Genomic DNA, 27,749 nt, shown 5'->3' with positions numbered 1-27,749 from the left:
CATCGTGAACATCGCAACCTGATGTTCATGACGGTGATTCAAATAAGCATATTTGGATTCTGCTTTCAGAGCTGTTCAACTGTCAAAAGGTGTCTGCTTTCTTTAGATGCCTCCTGCAGCAGTCTGGTGCAAGGAGGAGGAGCCAAGAATGGTAGAGGCTTTAACTCCAGCATCTGCCTTGGTGCCACAGATGCAGGATAGCCACACATATTACAATATCCTTACCATGAAAAAGGTAGTCTGACAAGAGAGACTGAAGAAGAACCAGTGGGTTTTTGGGGCACACTTTATATAATGATTTTAAAGATCAATGGATATATAAATGACATGGAATAAAACGTAACTTTTAATATTAAGCTTGGTTTAAAATAAAATAAATTGCTATGTATACTCAAATGGACACACCTTGTGTATTTCCTTTGGGGTTCAAAATATAGATGAAGGACTCCCGCCGATAATTCGGTCTAATGTTTAATGAGGAATACACCAAGAGCGAAAATGTTTTGAAATATCGTTTGCCTGTAAACAATTTTATATATAATATAGTGCTGGCAAACCGAATAAGACACTGGTCACAGCCCACCACCACTGCGTTGTCCACTACAGTGTTGGCATTGGTAGGTATCAAATACTCAATATGGAGAGGAAAAGAAAAGGGGAGGGATAAAAGTGGTTGTGGCTACACCTTTGCGGTACCGACAGGCGTACTTGTTCCAGTAGTTACATACAGCACTGGATATTCCCTATAGGTCCCCCATAAAGGTACTGATCCAGCCTATCACTGCTTAGCTGCTGTGTTCGGATGGGTTACAGGCGGTCCAGTGAGGTATGGCTGTATAACCCTGCCTGGTAGGTTCCGATGTCAATAAAGTGGGTGAGCCAAAGTGAGCTTCTGCTGTTCAGATAGTCTGGAGCACAGCAATCCTGTTACCATTGAGCATTGCAGGGGTGCTGGCACAGACTAGGTGAATGAGAGAGCCGCGAAATGGTTTAGCAAATAAAGGAGGTGCTAACAAACATTATCCTCATCTCTGCTGTCAACCATCATGTTGACATCGAATGGTTTGATGAGAGTCAGAGGGTTATGCGATAGCTTCCTCTAAAATGAAGGAGACAGGGAAATGCGGGGATAAAATTTTTTTTTTGAAAAAATGAATAAATGTACCCACGGTCCCTAGATGGTGACACATACCTCTGCCTATGGTCTCATTCTTGACAGACATACACCCTTTCTTTCATTGTTTCATTTTTTCATCTCTCCTAATGTAGCTATATATATATATATATATATATATATATATATATATATATTATATTTTTTTCTCATAAATCTATTTTGTCTCATAATATATCTCTCTTTTTTCCTTTCCTTTTGTTTCTGCTAGTGTCACCGTCCATATTATTATTAGCATCACTACCATCCCATATACACTTCAGTCATAACGGGTATGTCTACCTCATTTAGCGTTCACTGAGCATCAGCAAGAGGAAGGCTGTTTTCTCCTTCCAGACTCCCCATTGGCCCGCACGTACTATATGTAATCCCTCCTTACCCTCCCACTCACACACCCCTGTGACCAAGCCTAATACGCGAAACACGTGTCAGGACACACGTGGTCACGCCCACCCCACTCCCACCAGTGCCGGCAGAGAGGAGAGTAACACAGACGGAGGTACGTCCTATCCGTCCCCTCACACTCTAACCGGCGCGGCACGAACGGACAGTGCACCTACCAGCAAGCGGCTATCCCAGCCTCTCATCTTCTCCCCCCAGACCTGTCAGCAGCTACACCATCACCGGCTGCGGCTGCAGCCGGTTTAGGTAACGGGGCTATTCCCAATACCCTGGTCTCCTACGTGACGGGTATTTTATAGTCTATATGGTCTATTTAGAGCTTATCCCGCTGACACCCAATAGGGACCCTAACCCAGCAGCTAACATATATTGTTTGCACTGTCTGTACTCTGTATAAACGTATATTCTATGGGAAAACTGTAGACTCTACAAAGATCTTACCTATATACCAAGGAGGTCTTTAAGCTAATTACACTTATATGTGTCAGTCCTGTGCAATATCCAGACAATTAATTCTGCACTCCTAATTTGTGTCAGTCCTGTGCAAAGTATATAACAATACTTTTTGTTTAATCTACTTATTTGTATAGAGGTGTATCTCCTCACTTTGCATAATATTCTGACACTTAATTCTGCACTCCTAATTTGTGACATTTATGCTATCAAACGATAGCAATCAAAGGTGTTTGATTGGCTCATGTTTGTGCTCCCTGCAAATTGGATACAAACCTGTTTTGATTGCTCTTATTGTACATCTGTGCTAATATTTGTTGAGGGCCTCATTTACCACAAGAAGTGTCACACAGCAAAAGTGTTGGATTGGCTCATGTGTATGCTCTTTGCAATTTGGATACTGACCTTTTGGAGTACCCTCACTATACATCTGTGTTAATATCTGTCGAGGGCTTCATTTGCCACAAAGTGTCACACAGCACAGATAACACCCAGCTAAGTCACCTGAGAGACGTGCATACATATGATTAGTGTGTATCCCTCTCTAATGAGTGCTTGTTATATCACTAGAAGGACCTAATCATTATTGTTCAGAGTCCTATTTTCCCACTCAGTAATTTGGATTCCCCGGTGTGCTTTTGGTGTTCGGGTTATCAAATACACGGACACCAGGAACAACTCCTTTTCCCATCTAGGGACCGTGGGTACATTTATTCATTTTTTCAAAAAAACATTTTTTTCAAAAAATTTTTATCCCCGCATTTCCCTGTCTCCTTCATTTTAGAGGAAGCTATCGCATAACCCTCTGACTCTCATCAAACCATTCGATGTCAACATGATGGTTGACAGCAGAGATGAGGATAATGTTTGTTAGCACCTCCTTTATTTGCTAAACCATTTCGCGGCTCTCTCATTCACCTAGTCTGTGCCAGCACCCCTGCAATGCTCAATGGTAACAGGATTGCTGTGCTCCAGACTATCTGAACAGCAGAAGCTCACTTTGGCTCACCCACTTTATTGACATCGGAACCTACCAGGCAGGGTTATACAGCCATACCTCACTGGACCGCCTGTAACCCATCCGAACACAGCAGCTAAGCAGTGATAGGCTGGATCAGTACCTTTATGGGGGACCTATAGGGAATATCCAGTGCTGTATGTAACTACTGGAACAAGTACGCCTGTCGGTACCGCAAAGGTGTAGCCACAACCACTTTTATCCCTCCCCTTTTCTTTTCCTCTCCATATTGAGTATTTGATACCTACCAATGCCAACACTGTAGTGGACAACGCAGTGGTGGTGGGCTGTGACCAGTGTCTTATTCGGTTTGCCAGCACTATATTATATATAAAATTGTTTACAGGCAAACGATATTTCAAAACATTTTCGCTCTTGGTGTATTCCTCATTAAACATTAGACCGAATTATCGGCGGGAGTCCTTCATCTATATTTTGAACCCCAAAGGAAATACACAAGGTGTGTCCATTTGAGTATACATAGCAATTTATTTTATTTTAAACCAAGCTTAATATTAAAAGTTACGTTTTATTCCATGTCATTTATATATCCATTGATCTTTAAAATCATTATATAAAGTGTGCCCCAAAAACCCACTGGTTCTTCTTCAGTCTCTCTTGTCAGACTACCTTTTTCAGTATACACGCTGAACTCTCTTTTGGAGCACCGCCAACCAGTAATTGCTAATCAGGGTTTTCCTGAATAGCCCTTTTCCCCATGTTGGTTTATATCAATTATTTGTATTTAATTTGCATTAACTAATTATTTCCGAGCCTGTGCCAACCCACCTCCCATCTCAATCCAATATCCTTACCATGCCATGTTCTAGCCTCCGAGAGAACTGCCTGTGTGCCCACAAGGCCATTCACCAGGGTTACAAATAATATTATAAAAATGCTAGATAGACAGGCGGTTTTCACCAGGGACCACTGCTTTCGGTGGACAGGTTGCGGCCCGCTGACAGAGTTCCCACACCTAACTGGCCAATCACTGAGGGATGGGTAGTGATGGCTGAGTGCTGGTGAACTACAGTCTGTGGTTTACTCTTGGCCTGGAAGCCGCGGACTGTGTAGTCTTGGGAACTGTTTACGGTGTCGGCCTGGGAGCCGTGCACTGTGCTGGCCTAGGAGCCGGAGAGAGATGTTGATGGCCTGGGAGCAGGAGAGGGATGTCGACGGCCTGGGAGCCAAGAGGGATGTGGATGACCTGGGAGCCAAGAGGGATGTTGACGGGCTGGGATCCAAGAGGGATTTCGATGGCCTGGGAGCCAAGATGGGTGTCAATTTGAGAGTCGACTCCTGTGCCGACTAGGGAGTCAATGATGGTAGATGGCTTTGGGAGCCAATAGTGATCTCTGTTGGTGGAAGCTAGAAAGCTCAGTCCTCTTCTCCTGGAAGCTATAGATGTTATTAGCTGGAAGGTAACCCGGCCGATGAATGGTTAACCAGGGAGCTTGTATTAGCAGCAGCAGCAGATCACAGGTGAACTACACAGGTAACTCTGGAACAGGAAACCTGGAGCCTAGAATGCTGACTTTTGGGGAGTACTCAGGGATCAAACAAGTTGTTCAAGGCAAGGAGAAAGTGTCAGAGGTCTAACCTATATTCCACCTGCCTCTCTGTGATTGTAGTACCTGTGTACACTTTGATCACATGATCAAGTGCACAGGTCAGAGTAACAAGGTCACAGGGAATTCATTGGAGGAAAGTGACACATGACTGCAAGTGTCATGACGGCACCCATGCATTGTGGGACCAGCTTGGGTTCAGCTTGGGATGCCGACTAGGCCCCAGGAAATCATCATGCACATCATGACTGGGGACATCGCTGAACCGGGACTCTCGTCGCAAGATGCACCAGCGTACGGGAAAGGGACGGGGGTGCGTGCCGCGATTTTTATGCCCATCACTCCTCTATTATGCCCGTCACTCCATTATGCCACCACCAGCTCCATGAACTTACTTATATTTGGCTGACCATGGCTGGAGGCAGCTTGGACGGTCCATGGCCACAGATCCTTATTCATGGCTCATCTTATCTTGGCTTCCTCTTCTTGCTTTGGTAGACATGAGCAGGGGCGAATTGGCCCAGCAGGAAACCGGGGCATTTTCCGGTGGGCCGGCCATAAAAGGCATGAAGCGTCCGCTCTCTTCCCCCCCGGGCCATGCAAAAACCATCTCCGCAGTTAGCCGCTGCAGCCGAAGCATTTTGCCCTGAACAAATATGGCCGCAGGCAGCCTCAGGTTTGACAGAAGTCAAAGTGGCCGCATGTGGCTGCTCCCCCGGTGCTTTGAGACTTGTGAGTGAATTGTGAGGATGCTCGCATGATCCCCAGCACTGCAGGCAGCTGACGGCTGAGGAGTTTTTTTGCAGGCTGGGGATCAACAACAGGATGGGCGGTGCTGTCCGCCTGCCCCCCACATCTGGCACTCATTGATTGTGACTGGTGTGTGCAGTTGACCCCCCCTTCCTCAGGCACCCAGCCACTGTGTGTGTGGTCCCTGCGCATCCCCTCCCCAACCCAGCTCCACCCTCAGACACCAGGCAGATGGTGTGTACAGTAGCCTGCCCCCCGTCACTATAGTGTGTGTGGTCCCTGCGCATCCCCTGTTGTGTGTTACCCCTCAGGAGGCACCTGGAAGCTAATGTGTGTGGTTCTTCCCCTTAAGAACCTGGCGGCTAACATGTGCGGTCCCCCTCCCAAGCACCCAGCGGTTGGTGTGTGCCCAGTGGCTGCACTCTTGTGGGTGCTGTTAGCCAGGAGCACCGGAACCTGATCAAACGCTGCGGACTGGCCGTTCAGTGTCCTGCTCTACCTCCAGACATTGGTCCTCCCTGCTGTTGCTCTCTTCACTGCTCGATCTGCGCCATGCACAGTGGTGAATAGTGCACATTTATGCTCATGTATGTTGTGGGAATCAAGGTGTGTCATTTTGTGGATACCTGTGTGCTTTTTCCAGTGATGAGCATCTCCTACAGCCCATCCCCCAGGATAACCTGATATGCCTCTACCACTCCCTGTGACCCCCAATTTCCTTGTACCCCCTCACCCCTCTATGTGCCTACCTCACTCCACCTGTGCCCCCCTCAACTCACAACCCCCTGTGCCCACCTCACCCCTCCCTTTACTATAACCCCCACACCCCACCCTGTGCCAACTTTACCGTTCCCTCAACTCGCCATCCCCTATGACCATCCTTCACTCCTCTCTTGCTGGAGTCAGTATTCTGCCCACCAAAATCCTGACCACTGGTCATTACACAAGATAAAGCTGGGAAGGAGAGCTTTATCTTGTGTAATGACCAGGATGTTGGTGCGCAGAATACCGACTCCAGCATCCTAAAGTTAGGTATCCTGGCAGGGTCAGGTAAATATATTTACCTTCCCCCTTCCACCTAACACTCCCTTCCTGCAGCTAACCCCCACCCCCAATGGCCTAACACTGTTGCACATACAAAAGGCAGCTCTGTTGGACGCTGGGTGCTGCTGGTCCCGCCCCCTCCCATCCCTACTTAGGGTGGACTGGCTTTCCTCCTGCTGCCATTGGATCCCCGATGGTCACACATGTGGGGATGCCCTTCTCTCCTCCCGTTACTGCTGGATCCCCAGGGGCAAACGCAGGATTTTCAGAAGGGGGTTTCCAGAGGGGCGGAGCAAAGCACGGAGATGGACACTTAGGTGACCCAGTATATGCCAGGTCAGTTAAAGTATTTTAGATATATTATATAGTCAGGACCCGTTGGGACAGGGTGGCCCAGGATCTCAGTAGCCAATTTCTTTATGCTATCCCAAAAAGGTGCTATCAGATGGCAATCCCACCATATATGGAGTAAAGTTCCCTGTTCCCGTCCACATCTCCAACATAGCGGGGACACACCCTTCTAAAATTTATGTAAAGTATTTGGGCAGCGGTACCATCTAGTTAGTAACTTATATTGAGTCTCAACCACTTCCAGACTGGCCGAACAGACACTAGAGGTTTGATATATTTTGTCCCAATTAACTTTGATCTGTTTGGAGGCGAATTCTTTCTCCCAGGCTCTCTGGTATGACGGCTCCGGCGGCATAAGAACGGACAACAGCAGCTGATATATAGTGGATATTACATGTGTGGGTGGTTGTTGTTGGGAGCATAATCTCTCAAAGGGTGTGAGTGCTCTCCCCAGTGCCAGAAGACCTCCCATTGAAGTGGCAAAGTGTCGAACCTGAAGATAAAACCAATGATCCGACTTGTCCCTTATTCACTGCCAGTGTCTCAAATAGGCCCTTATTCTGGTTGGTGCGGATATTCATGCTTGCGTACGGGCCGCCGATGTTTATCTTCTGCGCATGTGCAGAGGTCACTCTGCGCATGTGCAGGCGATTTCGCCGCAAGGATTCTCTATACGCCGCACAGGGGGCGTAGAGGGGCGTGAGGGGCTACTTATCCTCATTACCCTATGCATACGCCCCGCGTTTCATGGGCGTTCCCATGCAAACGCGGGGCGTATGCATGGTAATGAGGCCGTGACGCGTGGGTACGGGGCGGGCATCTGACATCGCCGGATGTCAGCTGCCCGCCCCCATACAAGATTTCACACGGACAAGTGTCCGTGTGGTCTTGTGTTGCGGGACCTGGTGGAGCGTGCGGCCCTGCATTCGATGTTCGGCGACCATCGAATGCAGGGGCTGCTCCCACCATGGAGGAGGCGTATCCCCGTCCAATTTCATGCGGATCGCCACATATCCGCGTACGGACGGCCGTGGCGATCCGTATGGAAGGCGGGGATTTGCCTGCACGGTCGGAGCCGTAGTGTGGGCCATAGTGTGTACTCCCCTGTGGAGATCAAATGGTGCATTCTGATGCTAGTTTCCAGGAAACCGGTTGTCCCGAGCTGCCCGGGGGAAATTTGGGATTATAAACAATGGGCGTCATTGGGGATAAAAGCGAGGTGAGTTTTAGTTTAACTCTTAGCTTCCCCCATAGTTTTAACGTTGGGCCAACTAACGGGTGGATATAGTATCCAACAGTTGAGCACCAAGGTATATATTTGAGTTGTAACCCAGTGGATTTAGATTCAATAGACACCCATTGTTTATTTGAAGATTCTCGTGACCATTCCATCACCCTACTAAGCAGGGATGCCTGATAATAGGCCGAGATCAAGGGGAGTTGCCTACCTCCTTGTGTCTTGTTTCTAAATAGAATCTGGTGTTTGAATCTCGGCTTCCTTCCTCCCCAAACGAAATCCCGAACTATGTTATGTGTTGTTGAGAGAAAGTGTGCGGGAAGAGATATCGGTAGTGTCTGAAATAAATATAGGAGTCTAGGAAGGGTGTTCATTTTGACAACATTTATGCGGCCTAGCCAGGTAAGTTTCAGTCCTCGCAATTTCACCAGCTCCCCACGTATCTTGTTTAATATAGGGCTATAATTCAAGGAGAATAGTTTGTCTAGTTTGTTGGGAATCTGTACCCCTAGGTACTGCAGATGGGTCGGGTGCCATTTAAAAGGAAAGGATGCAGAAAGGGCAGAAATCGTCTCCTCCAGGGCAGAAATCGTCTCCTCAGAGGCAGTGACATTCAGGGCAGTGGATTTAGAATAATTAATCTTGAAGTTGGATAATTTGTTGAAACGGTCAAATTCTGGCATGAGATTCAGGAGGGAAATCCCAGAATTCGTGATGACGGCCAGGAGATCATCCGCAAAGAGTGCCAGACGATATTCCTGGTCTCCCACCTGCACACCGGAAATATTTGGATTGGCCCTAATCGCTCTTGCTAGAGCTTCCATACAAAGGACAAATAAAAGTGGCGAGAGGGGGCAGCCTTGACGAGTTCCATTTTTGATGTGGATTGTATTTGATAGAACTCCATTCACCCCAGGGCCGATTTTTTAAATGATTGTACCCTTGGAAAGAGGGGACCCTCAGCTTTCAGACTAGGGCCCTCAGATTCCTGGGGGGTTTCTGGGTACTCAGAAACCCCCCCCTGCGTGCGCTACTGATCCCCATTGGTTGCCCATGTGGGTGGCATAACTCTCCTCCCACTGCTGCTGGAACCCCTCCAGGCATCTTTGCTTGATCCCCTCTCCCATCAAAGTAAATATTCCAAAGTTGCTATCCATTTCCCTGCTGTCACTCTCTGTCCGTGTACCTGCGGCCACTCTCCTCTTCCATGTCCCAACTGTCACTCTCCCCACCTCTTAACAGAACCCGCCTCTCAACAGACCCTGCCTCTCAGGAGACCCTGCCTCCTATTAGGGCTGCTTCCAAAAATTTCCCGGGCTGAATTTCTAACCCAATCCGCCCCTGGAGATGAGATGGTGTGATGATGTCTGTCCACTTATAGTGCAGGAGGAAGAGCAAGGAATGGAAGAAGGGAAGAATTACAGTAGACAATCTTTATCTTGTGCGGGATGAAATGAAAAAAAAAAAATCTGTTGGCGCTCAATGTGGGTGCACAGGGTTGATATTAAAATCGAAATGTTTTAAGGGTACAACTAAACCTTGGCACCCTAGTTGACTTCTTAGGTTCACTAAATGGTAGGAACAGCTCTGTTTTTCCTGTGGGGCAGATGTTTCAAACCATGGATAGAGATATAGAGGAGAGTGATAAAATGCTACTCAGCTACTAACTACCACTTCACAGGATGTGTTTGAAAAATGACAGTTACAAGCTGATTAGTTGCTACTTTATCTTTTAATCCACTTTATCTCTCCAAAGTTTGATACATCTCGCTGGAACGGTTAAATCACCTACAAATGGAGCAGCTCTCATTAGAGCTGCTCCTGGCGATTTTATCGCAAATCACAGCTGCTCGTCATCTGCAAAGAGGGCGCACGTGCACAAGATGCTCACACTCTATTCTGATGGACCCCACCACCACCCTCCGTCTCCTCCCCGACGCTCCCCCACTGCTGCCCACACCCCGCACTAACCCTGCCCAGAAGTGGAGATGGGCAGGGAATCCACCGCAGTGTGAAGGGGACACACGTGCATGTGAGATGCTCAGATGCAGCACCTCTCTGCCAGCGTGCGCCAGCTCAGAGAATCTGGTGGTTCCCTGAGCTGGCTGAGAGGCGCTACATCTGTATGGAGTGTATTGCCTACCTTAGTACGCTCATAACCCCACTATCAATGTCGGCATGGAGTAGATTTTATATAGTGTGGAAAACGCAGCGAGACACCGAGCCTGAAGCGTGGCGAGTGCAGCGAGCCCTGCGAGGGGCCGCGGAAAACTAAGCAAATAGCTTAGTGGTCGCCCAACTAACATATAAGTACCGAGGAAACGGATGTGAAAGAGACATTTGTGATACTCCTCCCTGCTATTACCGGCACTCTAGTAGGTCTACCGTATATACTGTAGATATGCCTACCTTCATCTTACCCATGAATGGATGGTGGGTGTGAATATACCGTTATTGCAACTATTCATGGCAATGGCAACTTGCCCTGCTTGCAGCTAACTGAATTGATGTAAAAGGAGTACTGTATATCTGCAGTAAAAAGAATACTATTTACTTTATGTATACAACACACATAAAATTGTACTTCGCTTGAGATGCAACATAACAAAATAACACAACCTGGCTTCTTTTTCCCATGAACCCCCCCCAGAAAAGTGTGTTTCTAAAAGGGCCTACACATTGGAGGAAATGCTGAGCATTCATGAGTTATGCTAGATTGCTCAGAACGCCCAGCAAGATCGTTCAGCACACAACGCTGTCTCAGCACTGAGAAATCTGTCAGGGCCAGTGTTCTCTTGTGAGCCTGACCGGTGATTAACCAGATGTATCCAGCATGCTGGATATTAATTGCTGGGTAATAGCGCTATGCATCGCTATGCGAAGTAGGGGCATTTTCTAAGCGATCTAGTGAGAGTGCTTAAAAATGCCCTGAAATCGCCCAGTGTGTAGGGTCCATTATACTCCTTCAAAAGTATATGCAGACCACAGGTGGTGTAATGGTTAGCATAATAACTGCCTCACAGCAATGAGGTCATGGGTTCAGATGTACTTTCTCCCCATGCTTGCATGGGTTTTCTCCCACAATCCCTAAACATACTGTCAGGTTAATTGACTCCCACCAAATCAACCCTATCGTGAATGTTTGTGCATGTGCATATGGTAGAAAATACAGGGGCCCATTCAGCAGTAGGTGAAACTAGCACCAAACAGCAAAACCGCAACTGCAGTCTTCCACATGCTGGGGGCCGCCCAGCACAGGGCAAGGCCACACAGCATGAACATTTTTTAACTACATTGCAGCAATTGCAACGATCATGGTTGACACCTGCCTTTATAGCCTGGCTGCGACGGTAGGCGCACAACCTCCATCTTTCATTTCATAGTGGCTATGTGATACGCCTGCATTAACACGCCTGCATTTTCAGGACTACGCCCCTAAACAATGTGATGCCGCCCCCTCGACACCTGCCACTTTTACTTAAAGTGCAATCTTACTCTTCAGCCTCATGTGTGCTGAGGCTGCTGCGCATGCGCAGAAACGCAAAAAAACCCACCTGTTTGCAATTTTTTTGCGCCCTATACAGAATCGGGCCCATAGATTGTATTCTTCACTGTGACAGGGTAAGATGTGAATGGTGAAATATTCTCTGTAAGGCTCTGCGGAAAATGTGTGCCCTACATAAATAACTGGTCATAATAAACACTGCAGATATTATTCCTGGAGCAAGCTACAGTAAGTGGACGTTTCTAAAAGGTGATAATGCGTGTTTATAGCCTTAAATATAAAATCTATACCCATTGTTGTGAGTGTCCAGATGACCACAGCATGCACGCTGTGTCCCTGCCTACCCTTGCTGTGACTACACTTGATAGAATTTGTCTAAGTTGGACATTGAATGTCATTCCCCCATCTGCAAAGCCTCAGTCTCCTGGGCTTCCTCTTATTGCATCCTGTGTACATTTCTCATTGCATTGCACCTGGTTACTATAGGTCCTTTTTACTTAAGGGACAAGCGAAAAAATGGAAGATATATGTGTTTAAAATGTGGACCTTCCCTTGAGAGGTCAGAGTCATAACCATAGGACTATAAATAGAAAACCCAGAGGAACCCATTTCAAGTGCACTTTTGTAACATGAAATTTCCATTCATGGTTTTGATAATTGCAGGCCCATTGTCCCAGACAGTGTGCAAACATAGACAAGGATACATAATCCGGCAGACAGCTCATCATTCTTGAAAGGGGCCCTTATTACCATATGACGGATAGATTAATTTTACCAATGATATGCTGGAAGCTACTGTAGACACATAAAAGAAAAATGGAGATACACCGACGTGATGGTTCTCTGTGTGTCATCTGGTCTCTTCCCCATGTTTAACTATGTTAAGATAAATTGGAAAAGAATGACACTGTCAAACAACCACGGATTCACGTGCTCAATACTGTACGGGGCAGGTTTGCCAACATTCTAAATTATATATACTGTACAAATGACAACTATCTGATATGGAAAAACATGAGTTCAATTATTCAAAAGAATTAGTCTAAGGAAACCAGCCATAGGCTAAGTTTAAACTAAGTGCCACACAATAACTAACATTTACAATATTGTAGAACGTGTCCCATGCTGGGATTTAATGAAGCAGTGCAGTTAAATGGTTTTCAAATTCTAAAGCATCTTGCTGTCCCATTGTACAAGTTCTGCCTCTCAGCAAGACCTGTCCCTTACTTCACCCTGGCTTTCATCTGACTTCCCTGAAAGTGTACATTGAAGCTGAGATTTTTTCCACCTGTCCCTGTCTTACTGTGACTGCAAAAGATGATTGCCTTCTGGTGTTGCCCTTTTCCCCTTCCTCCGCACCCAAGATCCATGTTCATTGCACATCAAACAACCGTACCATACCCTGATGGTTTAAATCTTTAAACAGAGAACAAGAGCCTAAGTACATCCAGCGAGACCCCTCACATCCTATACTCTTGTCACTGTATGTTCATGGAACAATTACCAGGAGAGGGGGGCTGTAGAGTGAATCAAGTAGTGTGTGTTGTCTCTGCGGACTGCATGCTGATGCTCTGATCAGGACTCTAGCAAAATTCTGTTTGAAATGAGAATAGACTAATTTTCATCACACTCCTTTCACAGCCATCCCAAGTGGGTGAACGTGCCAAAGGTCATCATTAAAAAAAAAAAAAAGACTTGCCTTCAAAAGAGCCCAGACCCTTTTTATCGCAAGCTCTCCATTGTTGTCACCGTTTAAGTGGGAAAGATATGATCTGCATTTAATTGGTTGCATCATTCTATTATTTCAAATAAGAATTGTAAAAACAAAAACTACGGTTGACAACATTTGTGGTACTGCAACAAAAATCACTGCCAACGATGAGAACTATTGATTTTAAAAGGAATTTATCTGAATTCGACCAGTTTAAAATGTGCAATCCTGATTGAAATGACATATTATTTGTGATTGCAAATGAGCTACTGTTTAAAATGTTTAACGTACTGATTAATATGCGACTTAACTACATTTTGTTCTTCTTTTTACATTATTATTATTATGACATTCTCTGGTTCCGTACAGTCAGCAAATAAACCAAAAGGCAAAGAGGAAAATGCAGTAGATGTATTTGTGGCAAAACAATATTGCAATGACAATAATGATTATTACATAGGTTAATCAATGTAAATGATCTTGGATGCAAGCTGTTCACCATATCATCACCTCTATTGGCCAGATCATACTGCTTTCCTATAATTATCTTATCATTTGAAATGTTTTTATAAAGATTAAAATATTTGGCATTATGTAGCTAAGGGATTAATTCAACACACCCAATCCCTATCTTGCTGTTGCTGCTTTCCATACAGGCAGATAAATAGATATTAAGATCTCAAATTAATATTGGTGCTTTAAGCAAACCCTTACATCTGTCTTACTTTACGTTTGTGGTTAATTGCATCACCGCACGCTATTAAATTGGTGTCTGATTCCAGGCTGTAGTGACCTTGCTGTGCTCAGCTGCATAATGACAATGGAAGCACAAGGCTTGCATGTAGTTATCAGGGTGTTAGCTAGTATCTAATGAATCTCTCATAATCGGGCATGCCAGATACATTGATCTGTCACATTTCTGTAGGCTGTTGCCAGGATAATCAGCATCAGTTTTTTTTTTTTAAACTATGAAGTCCTTACCAAATGTCATTATTATACTATTACATTAATTAAATTAGGCTTGCTATAATATCCCTTTAATTATGGACACAATTATTGCACAGGTTCTGTGACTGAGTGGATTTCACCTGGTTTTAATCAGCTACAGTACCACTGTAATTCAATTGTGTCCCTGACATAAGGGATATTGTAGCAATCCTAAATTAAATTCACATTCAGTTTTAAACAATTATAGAAACACACTAGTTAAAAGCCTGTCAAAATGACGGCTTCTGCAATGTACTTTCATTTTGAGCTGTGACAGGTTTTACTTTCACTTTAAGCTGTGATAGTTTTCAGCCCACTAACTCTGTTCAGCTACCCCCAGTCCCTATCTGCTCCTACCTCCAATCTCAGGCTTCACAGCTCCCTTTCTCCATATCCAGCAATGTCTCTTTGATGTTTTTCGAGAGGATAGTCAGATTACTTTAATTGTGTCACAGGTATTAATCCTACTTCCAAATGAACTAGAGCCTTATTCAAGGTTTTTATCGATTCCGGTTGCAATCAGCAGCACAAATATAGTGCTATAGATTGTTTGAGGGTGGGGGGTCCAAACAGGTATCTTGACTAGGACCTAGGGTTGCCACCTCTCACAGATTTCTGGGATTCTCCCATTTTTTGTGGCAACCCTCAAGGTGTCTTTTCCAGTTTCCGGGATTCTCCCAGAAACCGGGTGTCTGAAAAAGCCTCTGGTCCAGCCCCCCACACAGCCTCTCTCTCTCCAGTGCCTGCGTGCGGAGTGCCAGAGCTGTACCCATACCCGTAGAGACAGACCCATGCGAGATGATAATATCATCTCGCATGCCTGTCTGGAGGCCCGCCGCCGGCTGCCCGCCCACCGCTGCTGGTGTCGCCATGACTCGTGTAGCCTGCATCTCCCTGCCTACTGTCTCACGCACCCCCTCTGTCTGGTCCAGTCCTCCTGCCACCGCTGCCAGATTCCCTGCCAAGATTCCCTGCCAAGCCCAGCCAGCCAGCCTCTCTGCCAGCCTGGACTTAGGTAAATTTAAAAACCAGCAAGCTAATTTTTTTAAGAGAACCGTCCGCAAGGTTGGGTGTGTGTCCCGTGGCCACACGCACCCAGCTACTGCACATGTGCAGAAATGTGCCCCATGCGAACGAAGGGCCCGATGCGAACGGACCAGAATAAGGTCCCATATGGCCTGTATGAAGCACTTTTTCTTTCCTAGTGAAACCATCTGTATCCCACATGTACAAAAATAAGGATGGAGGTTTTAAACCTTACCTTGATGTGGCATTTGCCCATTTAAAACCACAGATAAAAGTAATGGAAATCGGCAAGTTAATAAGTTGAACCCTTTAGCCTCATATTTCAATAGCCCTTTCTTTGTAAAACACTAATTGCCATTCAAGTGTGGACTACAGTCAATGAAACATGCAATCTGTTGGTGTGTTGAAGGTATAACTTAAATAGCTAAGGGCAGAGTTCTGGCTGGGCTACTCTATGGGGGTTATTTTGGTTTGTACGAAGATGCACATGACACATTACTATGCATGTGCAGGCACAGGGTGCATGTGGCCACGGCGAACAGGGTGTTCGCTGAGCACACGCACCCACGGTTATGGGCGTGGGACGTGGAGGGGCATGTGGCGGTGTCCCGGGCAATTACCTCATGGGTACACCCAGCGTTTCATGGGCCTTCCCATGAGAACACTGGGCGTTACCATGCAAATCGCCCGTTGATGCGGGTTGCAGAGGGGGTGATCAGCTGACATCACTGGATGTCAGCTGCCTGCCCACTTCCTCCCAAGGGTGCACGTATATCTAAGTGACCTGAGAGTCACTTTAGATATGCGTGAACCTTCTTCATCATTAAATGGTCGGCAATGGGGGTGGTTCATCCTACCCTGCAAATGGATGACTATGTTAAACATCCATTTACAGCCAGTGTGGGCGAACCCACGCTGCGAGGGGGGGCAGGCGGCAGGGTTTGGTTGACTCGTAAGGCTGCAAATTTGCAGCCCTGTGAGTCAATGACAATAACCCCCTATATGTGTGCACCCACTCCTAATGACATCTAGCATTGTAGCTCTTTGTTTGGCTGCCATCATAACTGCCATCCTTCTTCTCTCTCATCTTCCTTGAAAATGTTCAAAATGTTAAAGGGTATATATAGACCGGTATAGAGAGGTAGCTTAGTTCAGTATGTGTCAAATTTCAATTCTAATTATTTTTTTTCCAGCAGGTGCTTGCTTATAAAGTGTATACATGCGGCTAGCATAATGTATGTCTTTGTAGATAAAACAAATATACAGTAAATTGACCTAGTTTATTCGGTATGTCAATGCTCACTAAAATTTTCCTATACCAAATTATGGCAAAATGTATTATATTTTATGTTACTGCAAGTCTATGCCGTTAGATGGTATCAACCAGCCATCATTAAGTGAAAATAATATTTATGAGTTGGAAAAAAGGCTTTGGTTAAATGTAGAATGTTAATGTACCTTGACTTCCATAAGAGAACCTATTTTTTCAAATGGTGGTAATTCAGGGCTGGATGACGGTTTTTGCCCCCCCCCCTTCTTCCCTGATGGAGGCAGGCTCCTCCCCCTCTAGCTCGGTCGCAGGCAGGTTCCACAATACATACCACCCCCCATCCCCCGAAGGTACCTAGCATTGCGGGATCAGGGCAGCGTGGTCCGTGCTGCGCTGGGTCCATGCGGCGAATGTGAAGTCAGCGACAGGGACCCTACCGCTGACTTCACATCCAACACAGGGACCCCCTGCAGCGGATGGGAACTACTAGTTCCCATCCGCTGCAGGGACCCCGCGGCGGACTTCAAATGCACCGCAGGGACCCGCTGCCCGCTCCGCTGCCTGGCACCCACCCGCCACCGCTGCAGCACTGGGGTGGGGGGTGTGGGGTCGCTGGAATGTGTGGGGGCACAGGGGGGACCGCCCCTGTCGCCCCGTGGGTAATCAACCACTGTGGTAATTGCACTGTATAATGGGTCTAATTCAGAACTGTTCACTAGGCTGCGTATGTTCGCAGCGTAGCGTACAGGATAATGCTTCCTGACTGAACTGCCCCTGGCCGCGTGAAACCCTGCATTCGCATGCTAAGGGATGTGTACGCTTACACACCCCCTTGCATGCGGCCTCATGGAGGAAAACCATTTGATGATCGCTTGCGCTGTTTGTACAAACCCGACCGTAAGGGACAGGGCTGAATTTGCACCTTTAATGATAAAGTCTGAAAAAGGCCCCAATGTGTGGATTTTAGATAAATGGGGCTGTACCAAGAGGGAGAAATCTAAGGATTTTTGCTCTGCTGAGAGGTGGTCCAACCTCACAGGTCAAAAAACAGGGTGCTCAACCCTCGATGGTGTGGAGTAAATGAGGGAAGTCAATAATAGTGTATATAACTGCGCCATAACTGGACGGCCATTGGAAATGACTCCCAGTCTCCCTCCCTGAATCTCTACTTTTATCTGGTCCACAGTAAGATACTAGTAAGACACCTATACAGGGGTATGGACACCCATCCCTGTCTCCTGCACTTACCTGGGGAGCCACAGTGCAAATACCTGATCTTTGCACATGATACACTAAATTCTGTGACTTTGCATTTGATACTGTGGGCTAGATGTATGAAGCAGTGATAAGGGAGAAGTGATAAAATGCATGGTACTTTATCACCGGCCAATCAACTCGTAACTGTCCCTTTTTAATCCCAGCCTGTAACTTAACAGTCAGGAGCTGATTGGCCGGTGATAAAGTACCAGGCACTTTATCAGTTCTCCTCCCTTATCCCTTATCACTGCTTCATACAGTACATCTACCCCTGTGTGTACTGTATTTTTTGATAGTTTCAAACACACCATTGTACACATCCATGCTATATTGTATATTGCATATCTGCATTTGTACAAAATCAGTAAACTTTATTGGCTTCACTAATGGTATTATTGACTTCATCATTTACACCACTCCATCAAGGGCAGAGCGCTCTGTCATTTTGGTATTTCTAGGGCAGAGCATAGTCTGCAATATCTGGACCGGACTGAAAAATGTATCTCTCTATCCCCTCTGTAGCTTTAGGCCCTGCTCTTTATGTCTGAGGTCATCAAATTGACTTTAAAGTGAAATCCTTATACTATACAGTATATATATATATATATATATATATATATATATATATATATGTGTATATACACAGTGTGTGTGTGTGTAAATATATATATATATATATATATATATTTTGCTGGTCTTGAACACCTGATTGTAGGCACATTAAGTGCACTGCGCGGTCCAGTAGTGCAAAAATAAAACAATTTGCAGAGTGCATTCTGTGCTCATTGTATATTACCAGCAAATGTTTTTTATATATACAAATATTGCGTTTATTAATAAAATACAATGTGATTTATTCAACTGTATTCTGCAAGTCTTTGCAGTTAAAGGTTCTATACAGAATGAGTATTTCAGCCTGTGCATTCTTCTCTGGTATACTGCTGCAAACGAGGACGCAACATGAGATCCCACCGTCGGGCATCTGGGTAATCCACGGACTACTCAGGATGTCCATCCAAATCGTGCTGTTGGGACCAGTGAAGCTGTGTTTGAGGACGCAGCCACTGGCTTCAGCACCTCCGGAAATCTGTTTTATGGAACACACCCCCCCCCCCCAATTCCAGCAGCATGTCAATCATGCTGCAATTTTTGGGACTTTGCAAGCAACATCACATTCCCAGATCTGTGCAGGCTTAGTATGGATCCTAAGCACTTCGGCAACCACAACCATTGGCCAACTGCGACATTCATTGAAATATACCAGAAGCAGCCCCTTAGGTAATACAATCCAGGCTGTTTCTGGATATCAGACATGGCCTGAAAACTCTGTTTCCGCGAATAATATATTTCAGGAAGCCTGTACCACTCATTTCCCTTCATTCGTTGATCTGTGAAGAGGAAAACTTTCAAATTCTAGCACATCCTGTATGGCAATAAGTCCAATATCATGCCACTATTGTTTTTAACTGATCACCACACTGCAAGTCACCTACCAATCATTAAAAGTCTAGATATAAACTACCTGTCTTCAGAAACCGAAATATGCACAGAAGCCACACAACGAGGGAAAAATAAAGACATTATTTTGCTGCTTGTTTCATGCACAACACAAAAAGAATTATTGAAAATAGTTGTCATGCATCAATCTTCTCTAGAGTAAAGTTGACAGTTCTAGTGAGTTCGAATAAAGAAAAGCAAAATATATGAAGGAACCCAGGCATGAGATAAAACAGCAAACACAATATTTGTTGTGTTTCTCCCCCGTTTTCCTGTCTATTGAGAATTGCCGCGCCAATCTGTGACACTGAAGGCTAGAGTGCAGATTCTATCTTATGTGTAATTTTTAAGCTACCTTTATTTGTAAAAGACAAAACAATCCAATAATACCACTAAGTAGTGTAAACCTTGTTATTTTCCCTAGGCAAAGAAAAAAAAAACCTTATTCTTTGCAGGATCTGGTATATGGCCTTCACAGATCCTCTCTCTCTACAGTAGTAGCCAGCTCCTTATTCTTAAGTGCTAGTGGATTCATAAAAAATTCAGGCACCAGGTTTCCTTGAGACCAATCTGGTGACTTGTCTTTGTGCTAACTGCCTCTCTATATGCATCATTCAAAAGGTACATTCTGTTGTCAGCCCAAGAACTGCTACCTTGGTGTTAAACATGAATATTTGTAGCTTGGCAAGGGACTATATTTAAAAATATTAATATTTTACAACCTTTGAGAAGATTTCTCGCATTTAGCCAAGAGTGAAGAGGTCTGATTAATCTAGAGACAGAATAAAATAACAGGGATTGAAAAAAAAATATGTTTGTTGAGCTTCATTTTCATAGCAGAAGGTTACATGAGAAATGACTTTGATGGTTACCACTCGCGAGGTAAAAAAAATAAAAAAAGACCAACAATTGAATAAAAATAGTGATTATAGTTTCATTATTTTACCTCCTAGGAAATGCCTTCAAGTGTATGAGCCTCTTATCTCATCAGCTCACCGAGGAAAATTACATGACACGGCTCAGAAAGATACACAAATGATATATACTTAGACCCACGTGTATATGTCTTCTGGCAAAATTACCTTTTCTTCCTGCACTTAATTAGAATTGGAATCAGTGTTGAGCTAATAGAATATCTTATTAGTAACAAAAGCAATAGCTGGTTCTTCAGTTGGAGTGGTAGAACTGCATAAATTACAGCTGTGAGAGTTTATAGAGTCACTCACTCCTGGCAGAATGCCTTTTACTCTGTCATATTAATGAGTTGTTCTAAATTTAGTCGACTGTGACAAACTAATATTAATACAGTATTTTATGGCCCTGAGCTCTGTTAATGCATAGAAATGAAACCTTGTATCTGGGGGAGGGAAAAAGGATTACTTTGCCTGATTGTCAAGATGGGGAATAATCCACGCATGTAGATATTAAGACTGAAACATAATACACTTCTTATAGTTTTGTATGATGTGAAACATTTTCCATTATTTTAAATCCTTACTGTATTGCTTTGCTCCTACAGTGGTAGGTATCTTAGGAGTCTATAAAAATTGTAATTCTTAAATTCCCTTAGTGTCACGAAAATACTGTTTGTAATTATTTAATGTAAAATGCAACTTACTGCGGAAGATAAAACATGGTGCATTCGATTTGGCTGGGGATTGCTGGGATAAATGTCAAGTTTAATGTTTTCATAATTTTCAAGCGGTACCTGCCTTATATCGCATGGGCAATAAAGTCAGTTAAGTCTGTGGAATGAATGCATGTGTTGCTGTATAATAGCTATCACCTACTAAAGTTTTTCAAAGAGCAGCGAGGCACTGAGAATGCAATAGTTAATTGGAAAATTTTGAATCCGGAATCTATCAGCTTTTTTTGGGGGCTTCGTGTTTTCTTTGTAGAAACATATTTCAAGGACATTAGTTATTCACAAAGAAGTGTATAGCGCACCTCCGTAGCCTCGAAATAGGACAGTGACATTAAAATACACAGAGCAATTACAATTTCAAGAATGCCACAAAAGAAAGGAGTAATTTTCTTTATTTTTGATGTATTCCTTTTGTAGATGATTGGATTTCTGATTTCTGATCCTCTCAACAAACATTTCTTGATACAGTTGATGCGGTATATGTGTGAGATGAGCACAAGTCTCTTGTGTGTTAAAATGTGAGGGGAAATAAAAACGACTGGGGGATTTGTTGTCTTCGTTAGATTTTTCTTAGACTAAATTTGAGAATTTAATGTTGAGTTTTGAAAGTTTATTGCTTAGAAATCCTCCGACTCTGTAAGGCTCTCTTGTTTAGTTTGACCTTGTCATTATCTTGTGGTAGGACATCGGGTGATCCATTTTTAGAAAGGAAACTGCGATCCCCCTTTGAAGGTGGAATTAACAATGGTGCAGCAGGTGCATGGCACCGGGGGCCCTGAGGACTAAGGGGACCACTGTTGCCATTGGCACCCTCTTCCTTTCACCCACTGTTTTTCCCTGTTACCTTCTGCCTCCCCCTGTCACCCTCTGCCTCTCCTTGTCTCTCACTGCTGTGCTGCAGATTGTAAACTTGGGTTGGGATGGAGGAAGGGGGCCCAAATTATACTTTTGCACCTGGGCTGACCACCCACAAGTTCCGCTACTGTCCCCCCTTATACTATCAAACCCACACTTTCTTATTTTGGTGGTGAAACTTTTCAGATCCAGAACTTGGACTGGAATCCTAGGTCATGAGCTTCATGTACACAGAGAAAGATTTCCCTGTTTAATATATGTGGATATGGATCATTAAGTCTACACCACAATGGTTGACAAGCATTGGGTCGACACTATTAGGTCGACATGCAGAAAGGTCAACATGGGTTTAGGTCGACAGGTCATTAGGTCAACACAAGCATTAGGTTGACATGGGCAAGGTCGACAGTCAAAAGGTCTACATGGGTTTTTTGACAGTTTTTTACCCGAATGTCAACACAGTTGACATGGACACTGAAACGTTGCTTTGGACACGGTGCCTCGCTACACTCAGCACATTTTATTCTCCCACCATGCTCTAGTGGATGGTAGGGCATGAAATACCACTTGTCGGCACATGTTGTTTAAAAAAAACTGTTAAAAATCCCATGTCAACCTTTTGACTGTCAACCTTGCCCATGTCGACCTAATGCTTGTGTCAACTTAATGACCTGTCGACCTAGACCCATGCCGACCTTTCTGCATGTCAACCTAATAGTGTCGACCCAATGACCGTATCCCATATATGTAACAGTACGGAAGATTCGAAATCATAACTTCAGGTTTAAAGAATAAAGGGCCTTATTCTGGTTGGTGCGTATTTTTCCGAATACTTTCGGATGGCGTTTTTTAGCCGTCTGCGCATGCGTGGGGAACGCTATGCGCATGTGCCACGCATGGTCTCCGTACTTGTTCTCACTAATACCGTACAGAAATGTGCACCGCAATCACTTGGCAAATTTGGGCGTATTATGGGCGTCATTTGGAAATACACAGGGGCGTACTTTCAAAGTGGGCTAAACTGGGCGGAAACATGGGCGGACACGAGGGAGTGCACTTATTTTGGTAGGCGTGCATTCGGACAGCACACCGAATGTACGCGAACAAAAAGGCAAGAAACATGCGGTGTCCATAAGCAAGTATTGCTTTGTGGACACCGGGCAATCGGAACGCCTAATCAGTACAACCAATGTCAGCTGAACACAATACAATCCACTCCTTTACTCATTACTCATTAATTACACGCTTGTCACTGCTTCAATTGGAACCATTGCAGCTTAATTGGAACATTACTAAACACACACATATATGCTGCAGTTTTCACACACTTTTACACTGCAACCAATGGACAGAACTTACTATCACTAATACAAATAGACATGTCACTTCTACATGTAACAATTAAACCACACATTTGGGGATAAAAATATTTATTTATTACAATAAAAATAAAAAAATGGAAACCGTAACAAAATAAAAGGTACCATGGCAGGAATGTACAAAAAGAATATATAATAAATCAATGAATTTGTGACATACAGAACCACAGCAGAATCATTAGGAAAACATCAGGTGGCTTCACAACAAAAGTATAGCACCAACACTTCAAGTACAGCAGACAGTAATGCTAGCCGAAAGAGGCCAACAGGGGAACCAAACATGACATTCGAAACGAGGGCAAATGTGGGTACCCTCTGCACGGGATTGGACACAGGAAGCTGACACACACAGCTCAATGAAAGATTTGGGAAGACATAAGGGTGGAGATTAATGCGGACACAAGTTCATTTGCGGGCACGTTTGGCCCTGGTAGGCTCCTTGCCACGTGCAGCAGCTCTTCGGCCATGGCCACGGTCGGATGGTGGGCCAGGTGGAGCAGATGCTGGTGAGGGGGGGGATGGTGTTCCCCCTATGCCAGCAGGGAGTGCTGCTGGTGGGAATGCACCAGAAACGGATGACATTAGGACCCTATTGCTGGAAACTAGCTCCACCATAAGCTCATTATGGTGGAGGAGGAGGTAATTTTGCCGCAGGGCATGATCTGCCAGCACCTGCAGGCTTGCAGCCATGGCCTGATGGGCCTCAGCCATAGCCTGCAGGCTTCCAGCTATTGTCTGCTGGGTGGTGACCAAACCCTGCATGACCTCCTCGGTCCTATGCATCCGCTCTGATGCCAAGTCTCCCTGCTGCTGAATGTGGCCAAGCACCTGCCCCCACCTGTCGTATTCGGGCTCGGCCGGTGGCTGCTGCTGCTGCACGTGCCTGGCACTGGTGGCAGGTGGCACAGACTCTTCCACCTCATCAAGAGATTCTTGACCAAGCGGTGGGGATGCTGCTGAAAGAGAAAATTACAATTACAACATATTCCAAGAAAATTCGGAGCAACTACTTATGCCATGGCAAATAATTACCTTCAACAAAAGAAGCAAAGACTTCCGCTGGGGACTCGCTATCCATGGTGCTCACCCCCCGGACCTCCTCTACTGCAATGCAGCACTCTGCCATCTCCTCCAGGGGGGTGAGCTTCAGTTTTCCTGGCATGGGGCCAGCCCCAGAGGTGTGGCTGTGTTCCCACCGCTTGGTCAATTTCTTCTTGAGGTTGGTTTTGAAGTCGTGCCACCTGCAATCAAAGTTTACATATTACTACATGTCACTCCTCATGTTTGTTGTAGCAACCATTGCAATCTGCAACAGATTACAACATGTGCTTCATTACACACAACTTACAATCATTGAAAATATAAAAACAACCCTTAGAGGATACATTCACACTCACCCTACAATAACTATCGATTACATGACATGGCAAACATGTCTGTGGCTCCAAGCAACGTGACCGGCCATTTCCCAACTCCATCTAACATCTATTTTAAACATTACTGGTCTTCTACACATGAACTTGCCTCTTCTTAACGTGCTCCGCCTCACGAACTTGTGGAGCCACCGCATTAATCTCCGCAGTTATGTCCTCCCAAATCTTCCATCTCCTTGTGTGTGTCAACCTGTCCTGTGGACACTCAATCCAATCCCGTGCGCGGGGTACCAGGATGTCAAGCTCCTGCGCTTCGAATGCCATGTTTCTGCTGCTTGGTTCCTCCGTTGGCCTATTTCGGCCACGCTCACGGCCACGGCCACAGCCACCTGTCGCTGTACTTGAAGTGCTGGCCAGGCTACTCTGTTGGGAAGCCACCTGTTGTGTTCCCAATGATTCTGCTGAGCCAGAAGATGGGCCAGCTGCTGCTTGGGCTGATGTGGATGGCCCAGCAGCCTGCTCATCTGCCCCTGGCTGGTCAGATTGCCCCTGGCTGGTCAGATTGTGAGCCAGCCATGTTTGCAACAACATTGCAGTTTTCTAGCACACCTTTATATCCTATTTCTGTAATTGGCGTACATCAGCGACACCCTGCGTTCCGTACGGCCGCGTTCCGTAAGGCAGCGTAGACCGTGTGGCGCATAGGCCACGCCCCTACCAGCGAAAAAAAAAACAACCTGGCAAACTTAGTAAGTCTGATTTAGTAGCTAATTGCAGATTTGTACACCAATGACCAACTAAAACTGTGGTCAGACATGAAATGTATATGTGAATGTCCATTTGTACTGTGCACTTGTTTGGTATGTACTACAAATGAAACTAACCATTCCATATGTAAATCCAGTCCACCACTCAGGCAATAATAATCAGTGCTTGCATCCAAATCACATGTGAAAGGTGTCCAAATACTGGCTTGATGCTAGCTACATTGCATTCCACATCTCTAGTGTGGGCCGGTAGAAAGTAAGTGTACACATGGCACCATGGCCTAATATTGGGAAAAGGTCTTGCACTATTTGCTATGTTTCTGCTGTATAGCTTTCACTATAATAAAGCTGTTTAGTACCTTGTAGAGTTAGGTGTAACTGGCCAGTGATGCAGACTATTTCACCTGTTGTTTTCACCCATGTTTGGTGAATGTAATAGATTATATATAATGGGTTGCAAACTTCTTTCACCCTGTCTGTTTAGGAGATACTAAGTAATGTCATGGTCTGCTCAACTATGCAAAGGTACAGCAAGTGTGGTTTGGCGATGCAATGGATTAGCCGTCTGTTGTGGCGCATACACGCTGTTAATGACAAAATGAACAATAAAGTTAATACCAAATATCACTCTTAACAACCAATTACAGGACATGATTGCTTGAATTGTGCCATTGCTAAGATGGCGGCCTATGGTAGAGCACCACACTTCTCTGCCGTGGAGCTGAGGGCACTGGTCTCCGTTATGGAGACCAGGCTGGGGCGTGCGGGGCCCTTCATAACAAACCGCCAGAAGCGCCAGGCATATGCCGCTGCCCGCAGGCGCATATTCGCGCGCACCCAGCTGCGCAGGACCATCGCCCAGCTGGAGTGGCAATGGTCTGATCTGAGGCGCCGGGAGCCCGAAAAGCTCCAGCAAATAAGGGCCAGCATTGCACGATGTAAGTGTTTACACATTAAATGGCCAATTGTACATTAATGCTTCCATGACCTTTTTTTTGGCAATAAGGTAACCTGGTTCATCATGAGTTAAACATGGCATACACTATCTGTGTGGTACCTCATGTTTGAAATGCTGTAATGTGGGTCTAATATGTCATTGTTTTTGCTGCATGATGAATGAACAAATCATGTGCCTTATTTAACACTCTGCATTTTGATTTTCCTTACAGCACATGACCGTGCAAGATGGGCCCGTGAGCAGGGCCAGGAGGAGGAGGCCCTTGAAGAAGTGGCCGAGGACGAGGCCCCAGAAGCAGTGGCCGAGGAGGAGGCCCCAGAAGCAGTGGCCGAGGAGGAGGCCCCAGAAGCAGTGGCCGAGGAGGAGGCCACAGAAGCAGTGGCCGAGGAGGAGGCCCCAGAAGCAGTGGCCGAGGAGGAGGCCCCTGAATCAATGACCGAGGAGGAGGCCCCAGAAGCAGTGGCCGAGGAGGAGGCCGTGGAAGAAGTGGTAGAGGAGGAGTTGGCCTCGGAGGGCTTGGACGAGGAGGAGGCATGTGAGGTGGTGGAGGAAGAAGGAATTGGTAGGTAAACATAAGGCATCATTAATAATTGGTGGTAGTAATATTTGTTAGGTACCACTGGTGAATCTAGTGTGTTTTAGTCTATTATTAATTAATAAACACAAGTGGGTTACAACAGACACACTTAGGGGTTATAGGCCCAAGCTGCAAACGTGGAATCTGGAGGCTCACGTAGGTGAATCATGTTTATTTATGGAGGGCCTTTCTATACTAGCAGAAATAAAACATCAATGGAGTATGGTCAGGCGTGATTTATAATGGAGTCCCAAGTGGGCAGTTCCCCTGGGCCCCCCTCTAGCCAGTTGGCCCATGTTGTTGCCATGTATTTTGCAAAGCTATTTACTTTAGAAATTGTTTGGTGTAAGGAAGCGGATTAGTGCAGCAGTTTACCTATCTGGCAATGTGACAATGATTCAGGAAGTAAGGGGTAGAGGGACTAGGCTAGCCTTTAAATGTGGTATCCATCCATCCATCCATCCATCCATCCATCCATGTATCTATCCATCCATCCATCCATGTATCCATCCATCCATGTATCCATCCATGTATCCATCCATGTATCCATCCATCCATCCATCCATCCATCCATCCATCCATCCATCCATCCATCCATCTATGTAACTATCTATCTATCATGCAGTTTAGCTATTAAGCAGTGACATGCAGGTATATATGTATGGCAAAATGTGGCATGTTGTATTGGATGTCGCTTTCTAGTAGATTGGTGAGTGTTAAGGCAGGAGATTTTTATCAGTCACATATTCATTAGTGTAAGCCAGTGTGTGTGTGTGGGCCCATTTTTATTTTTACCATTACAAACATTACTGGCTATGTAATTGTTTGTATGTATGATTTATCATGCTGTAGGTACTTAGGATTGACTGTACAAGGTCAACCTGAATAGCATAATTAATGTTGTTCCCCCTTTAACATGCCTTACAGATCCACAGAGGCAAGAAG

The 27,749-nt window shown here is 45.3% G+C and overlaps 2 pseudogenes; one reads left to right on the top strand and one right to left on the bottom strand.

Moving 5' to 3' along the window:
- Positions 1-721: 721 nt before the first annotated feature.
- On the bottom strand, positions 722-840 carry LOC146029785 (5S ribosomal RNA; annotated as a pseudogene).
- A 2,232-nt stretch (positions 841-3,072) lies between these two features.
- Positions 3,073-3,191, top strand: LOC146029784 (5S ribosomal RNA; annotated as a pseudogene).
- Positions 3,192-27,749: the final 24,558 nt, after the last annotated feature.

The sequence above is a fragment of the Crinia signifera genome, chromosome 8 (genome assembly GCF_055691185.1).
Source record: "Crinia signifera chromosome 8, ASM5569118v1, whole genome shotgun sequence".
Taxonomy (NCBI): Eukaryota; Metazoa; Chordata; class Amphibia; order Anura; family Myobatrachidae; genus Crinia; species Crinia signifera.
Note: the sequence above shows the minus strand (reverse complement) of the source record. Positions and strands in the feature narration are given on the sequence as shown.